We start from the raw sequence: 5,919 nt of genomic DNA, 5'->3' as shown, positions 1-5,919 counted from the left end.
TCCTCTGATTGGCCGTGAGCTATGCCCTTCCCTCCTCTGCCTGGCCAGTGCAGACCTGAGTTGGCCTTGGGGTGGTCCACCTCCCCCCCACCCCCTCCCAGGAAGGAGCTGTTTGCCTTTGAAACCTTTCTAGGCCTGGGTGGGGGCCTCTCAAGTGCTTTAACTTGAAAAGATGGAAGGAGGGAGGGGAGACAAAATTTTCTTTTTTTTTTTTTTTGGATCGAGTGGCAAAGTGGAGGGACAAGGCACTGTGGGGGGGGGGGAGTGGAGTCTCACTGTGTTTAAACTACTATGCAAAAAACAAACAAACAAACAAACAAACAAACAAAGCAGCTTGCCTTATATCATTGTGGAAGGTAGGCTCCCGCCCTGACTCCTGGATTTCTCCCGGAGCTCAGAGGGAGGCTGAAGCTAGGGCGAGCTCTCTCGCAACCTCCTCGGGTGAGCACTGACTTGGGACGGGGGTTCTGTCACGGTTGGTAGTGAGGCCTGGGTCCTGCAAGGCCCTTGGCCCACCTGACTGCTTGCTCTCTTGGGACCTCTGTGGGGCGGGAGGGGTTTTCTATTGCCCTGGTCATTGGCAAGTAAACACATTTTGTTTTCTTGATGTTTTTCTCTCCCTTCCCAGCCAATGATAAGGGGCTATAGGTCTGTAATTTCTCTGTGAGAAAGTCTGAGGGGGGCTAGGTCTGGTATCTACCCCCTCCATAGTGGAGCTGGGTTCCTACCTCCTGCCGCCATCTTGGTTCTCCACTGCCCCCAGTTGTCCACTTCTTGGCCACTGGCTGACACTGGAAAGGGAAGGGGAGGGAGGCATCGAGGGCTGCTGGCAGATCAGAGGTGGTGGCAGGAGCGGAGCTCATCTCTGGATGACAGCCATCCTTGTTCTGCTCATGGACACCCGCAAGCCTGTTTCTATTCTTCACTTGACTGACCCACTGGCGGGGAGTGAATCTGAGCCAGTGTCTCCCCAAGACTTGAGTGGGCCTGTGTCAGAAGGCACCACGTTGAGGCCACCCTGCCAAATCTCAGCTTGGAACCAGGCGAGCAGGTTTCGCTTTTTAAGAAAAATTTCTTTTTGGACCCACTTTTGTGGGTGGGATCGCCGATTTTTTTTTTTTTTTTAATTGGCCCAGGAGCTCCCCCTGGAGGTCAAAGAAGCAAAATGTGCCCAAGGACCAGAACTTCTCGCCTACTGCTCCTGTGTGGAGGCAGAGGAGGGGCTCTGGCTTTAAAACGGATTGCAGCCCCCTGTCTTTCTTCCTCAGGGTACCAGCGACCTGTTAGGGCCTTCTCTCTCTTCCGTTTCCCCCACCTGTTTTGCAGTCTTAAAACCATTGTACATAATATTCATATAATATATATATATATATATGGAGAGAGAGAGAGTGTATGTTAGTGACTGTATGTAATTTTTATTTATCAGAACTTGGTGGCCTTCATCGTGAGTTCTTTCCCTTTTGTTGTTGTCGCTGAGGGAGCCTGCTAGTGGTTCCCCGTGGCATCTGGCTGAGAGGCTTCCATCCCCGGCCGAACGGTCCCTGGGTAGGTACGTGGAGGGATTGATGGCTTCAGAGGAGAGACAGCCCCTTTCCCTCCTCCTCACTGACCCTTGTTCTAAAGGTTACAGGGTTCAAACATACCTGATTATTATGGTCCTTAGTGTTATTGTTGTTTTAGTTTTAGTTTCATTTTAACCAAAGGTTATCAGAGCCAGTTGGCCTTGGACCTCAGCTGCTGAAAAGATTTTCCGTTTCCGGGAGGACCCCTCGGGCCTCCTCTGTCCGGGGCTGGGGGGAGGCCTGGAAGGACGTGGTTTGGGAGGCAGAGTGGAAGCCAGCCCCGGGTTGTTCCTCAAGGTGGTGGGAGGGTGACAGACCTAGCTTTAGTGTTAAGACGTAAGGCAACAGTGTAAGTATTTGGGGGTAACTAAGGTGACCGGGGCAATCGGTGTCCGGTGGTGTTATTTATGCTTCCCATTTTGTGTACATAGGACGTTCGTCGCTGGGACTAGCGTGCTCTAAGTTTGTCCAGGGAGTATGGGAATGGCAGGAGCCAGAGATAGATGCTGGACAGAAAGTTCCTTCTTGCTGATTTTCCATAGCTGCTCTCCTCTGGGGGGCAAGGATTTGGGGCAGGACGATGGGGGTGGGGGACAGCAAGGGGGTGGCCGACCCGCCTCCTTGGCAGGGGGCCTGGGTCTTGGTCTGGCTCCCTTTCTCCCCACCAAGTTCTGTTTTTTTTTTTTGTTTTGTTTTTTTGAGTTCGTTGCCAGTGGGCCCTGCTTGTCCCCTCGCCACGAGCCCACAGCTTGCCAAGAAAGACCCCAACGCTCGCTGGGGCAGCACTAGGTCCGGTCGGGACGAACTGGTCCGTCCTTTGTAAAGCTGTAAATAGTCAAATTTCTATTTCTAAGCCCAGTGTCATATTGACATTGGTATTTTAGGGTTGTTCTCAGATGGGCTCTCCTGTGCTGCCCTCTCTCACTCTCCTATTTTTGGGGGTTTTATAAAAAGAGAGGATCGGGGAGGAGCAGGGAGAGTAGCTTTCCTTTGGGCTCCCTGGTTGTGGAATCCACACGCGCGCACGCACGCACTCACACACACACACACACACACACACACACACACACACTCCTCTGAGACTCCAAACAGGGGATAAAAAAAAAAGATCATTGGCAAGTAAACACATTTTGTTTTCTTGTAGCAATATATCTTGAGGTCTCTGAAGGCCCAGTCTGTCACAGACTTGGCTCTGACCTACAGAGAAGCAAACCACTTTGGCTTGGAATGGGGGAGAGGGTGCAGGGTAGGGGGTAATAGAAGGTGTCACTTAAGCTAAACGTAACCTATTTATAAAGCAAGAGATTCTCATCTATTTTTATGAAAGGAAAGGGTTTTTAAATCTGGGGTAGGCAGTTATGGCAGCCCAGCGTTCTTCTGTGAACACGATGCATGTTGCTGCTGCTGAATATAACCAGTGCCCCTCGCCCCATCTCCCCGGCCTCACCGCCTACTCACCTGCACCCACGAGCGGCTTCAGCAGAGCCTACGTCCCGCTTCACCCCATTTCCCTGTTCCTTAACCCCTCCCCCAGCTCCTCGGTCCTTGGAAGTCTTTGGGGGGGGCACTTGTGGGAGTGGGTGGGCAGTGGGGAATTCAGAATTGAGGTGGGTGGGGGGAGGCGAAAGGGGGCACCAGGTAGGGGCCCAGCTCTGCCTCGGAGGGTGGGCTCTGAGTAGTTACTCACACTCCGATCTGCCAAGACCCATTTCCAAGTCAGCTGTGTTTGGGAGAGGCTGAGAACCAGCAGGCTGTGGGCGGCCATGGGACTGTTGGTTCAGGGAGCATTCGGCTTCCTTGGGGCCTGGGCCCTAGTGGGTCCCAGGTCGTCAGGCAGCTGGAGCAGGGATGGAAATGCCAGGGGATGCCTCCCTCCCAGCCCCAGCTGTGCGGACTCTGGGCTGAGGCCTGGGCTGTGGTCCTTGATGTGCTCCTCCGGGGCCTGGGAGAGGACTAGGGTGCTGCGTGCTGGGTCCTGCTCAGACCTGGGTTCACCACCCGGAGACACCGAGCTCTGGTTCTAGAAGGGCACGCTCCTAGAGTGTGGAGTCTGGGGGCAGCCGGGTGGGTAGGGGGGGAGGGCAGATTCTCTCTGAAAGGGAATTTTCCACGCGTGGAGGATTTCTAGGCTCAAGGTGGGCTTGTGTGTTGGTCTTGGGCAAATCCCCCACCGTTCCTGCCGCCAGGCCCTCAAAGAAATGAGGCGAAGGCACCATCCCCACCCCTAGCAAGACCCCTTCGGTGGACATTTTAGCATCTACCTGATTTTTAGCCCCATCCAGGGAGACTTTGTATCCCACAGCCCCATCCCACCCCACTGTTGCTGTCTGTCTGCCAGTTGGGTCTGGTGTCAAGGGGAAGGGGGCGGGGGGAGGTTTATACTCATTGAAAGACTACTGATCCTACCAGAAACCAACCTGTTTACTGTACTGTTGTAAATATCATGCCCTTTATATCCTGTATATTGGCTTCTTTTAAATAAAGTGAAATGTCTTAGAATTGATGGCGTTTTTTTGGGGGGGGTGGATAAAGTAGTGATGGGGGAGGGGCAAGAGGACTGAGGGCCACTTAAACACCAAACCAAGTAACTGGCCAATTTGTGATAAAATAGGGAGATTTCACATCACCTGCTATAGTTTCATCTCCCAGTGAAATCTTTGGAAGTCGATAAAGCAGGAAGGGGAAGAGCGAGCCACAGGTATCACAGGCTGAGTAACCGGCATAGACTGGCTTGCAGTTGAGGTCCTTCCTGTTAATCATAAAGCCCGCCGTTTCTTGAACCAACCTTTTACTGAGCCCATGAGAGGCCACCTTCTGGGACTCTGAATTTGACACTGTCCAGTGTTCTAGTGTCTTCTTGTTAATGGCCAAATCTGGGGAGACATTGCCTCGTGTGAGCTGCTTCCCCTCCCTCCCGCCCCCTCCCCCCCCCCCCCACGAGAGTTTTCTGTATGGATTAAGAGAGACAGGAATGCCTGGGTGGCTCAGTCAGTTAAGCGTCTGACTCGAGCCCTGCTCAGGTCATGACCTTGTGCTTTGTGACTTCAATTCCTGCCTTGAGCTCTGTGCTGACAGCGCAGAACCTGCTCAGGATTCTCCCTCTGCCCTCCGCCACTCGTGGTCTTTCTCTCAAAATAAATCAATAAACTTAAACTTTTTTTAATAGAGCCACCAATTCCAATCTGTTTCTACCATCTTTAAGACTTGCGCTTAATGTAGCTTCCTCTTCTCGCTTCCTGCTCTTTAAATTCCCCCGAAGTGTCTTAAAGGGTGTGAGCTGGAGAAAGAGGAGTAGCATGAAATAATGGGAACATTCTAGGGTGGGCATTATTGCCCCTCTAATATAGACCTGGAAACTGACACCCAGGGAAGTGATGTATTTTGCTAACGTCCTAAGTTGGAACCACAATCACACATCGGGACTGACTCCTAAGCAGGTTCTCGGTTCACGCTGGAGGAAATATAAACAGGTAAACTGGAAGAGTGTTTAGGAATAGAACGAATCCCTAGGACCCCGCCACCGGAAAGGTTTCAGAATCCTAATTGTAAATAAAGCGTTCAAGCAAACAACTTCAAGAGGAAACCAAAAGTTTGACTGGGGTGGGGTGAGCTGGCGGGGGTGGAATGGAGGTCAGGGACAACTGGTTCCGAGGTCAGAAGCTTTGAGGGAAAAGCTAAGCATGGACTGGCTGGGTTTTCTCTCTTATTGATCGTAATCTGCCAGCAAGCAGGCGGATTTATCTCAGCGTCAGGCTCACGCAATCTTTAGGACCGGCACGACGCTGGGAGGTGGAGGCGGCTGGGCGCCCACCAGGAGGAGGCTGGAGGCAGGGTTTGCAGGCTCATCCCAGGGGCTGCAGTCTCCGCGTGGAGGCAAGGGGCTGGCCGCGGTGTGGACCCGCGGGGTCAAAGAACCTGATGCCATCTGACCAAGGGCAGCCCAAGCAGTCAGGCCGGGACGCTCGAGACACCTGACGCACCAAACCGTAGTCCTTCCGCTGCTCCGCGCACGTGTCCTGCTCCGGCTCTCTCATTGGCTCTTCAGCCCCCTGGCCCAAGACGGCTGCAACAAGACCGTCCATCGGATTGGCCCATAAGCTTCGATGTGTTATTCTGATTGGCCAATGAGGCTCACGCCCCTTCTCCCTCGGCCCCCTGGAGGGCTGTTGAGTCATACCATATAAAGGAGGGGAAAACGTGTATATGTCAAGACTTCTTTTTTGGGCTGCCTTGTCCTGGTGTCGCATACCGGTCTCTACAGTGCCCTCAAAACAAGAGTTATTGTGTTGGCAGAAGTCACATACGGAGACATTTCTGATGACCTTGACTTCGGAGGACGGTAGCGTGATCAGCTCCC

The 5,919-nt window shown here is 52.9% G+C and overlaps 1 protein-coding gene and 1 long non-coding RNA gene across 3 annotated transcripts in view; one reads left to right on the top strand and one right to left on the bottom strand.

Annotated features, from left to right (window-relative positions):
* Nucleotides 1-4,061, top strand: part of IFFO2 (intermediate filament family orphan 2) — a 49,735-nt gene extending 45,674 nt beyond the window's left edge. For both annotated transcript variants that reach the window (XM_023258216.2, XM_011284622.4), the window contains one exon: nt 1-4,061. This exon is cut by the window's left edge and continues 522 nt beyond it. The gene's annotated coding sequence lies outside the window, so the exon portion shown is untranslated.
* Nucleotides 1,392-4,341, bottom strand: LOC111561684. The gene is made up of 2 exons (XR_002744343.2): nt 4,190-4,341; nt 1,392-1,541 (listed from the first exon to the last, which is right to left on the bottom strand). It is a non-coding gene; the product is annotated as an uncharacterized LOC111561684 (long non-coding RNA).
* Between the last annotated feature and the right edge of the window lie 1,578 nt (nt 4,342-5,919).

The sequence above is a fragment of the Felis catus genome, chromosome C1 (genome assembly GCF_018350175.1).
Source record: "Felis catus isolate Fca126 chromosome C1, F.catus_Fca126_mat1.0, whole genome shotgun sequence".
Classification (NCBI taxonomy): Eukaryota; Metazoa; Chordata; class Mammalia; order Carnivora; family Felidae; genus Felis; species Felis catus.
The sequence above is the reverse complement of the archived record's forward strand: the minus strand, read 5'-3'. Positions and strand labels throughout refer to the sequence as shown.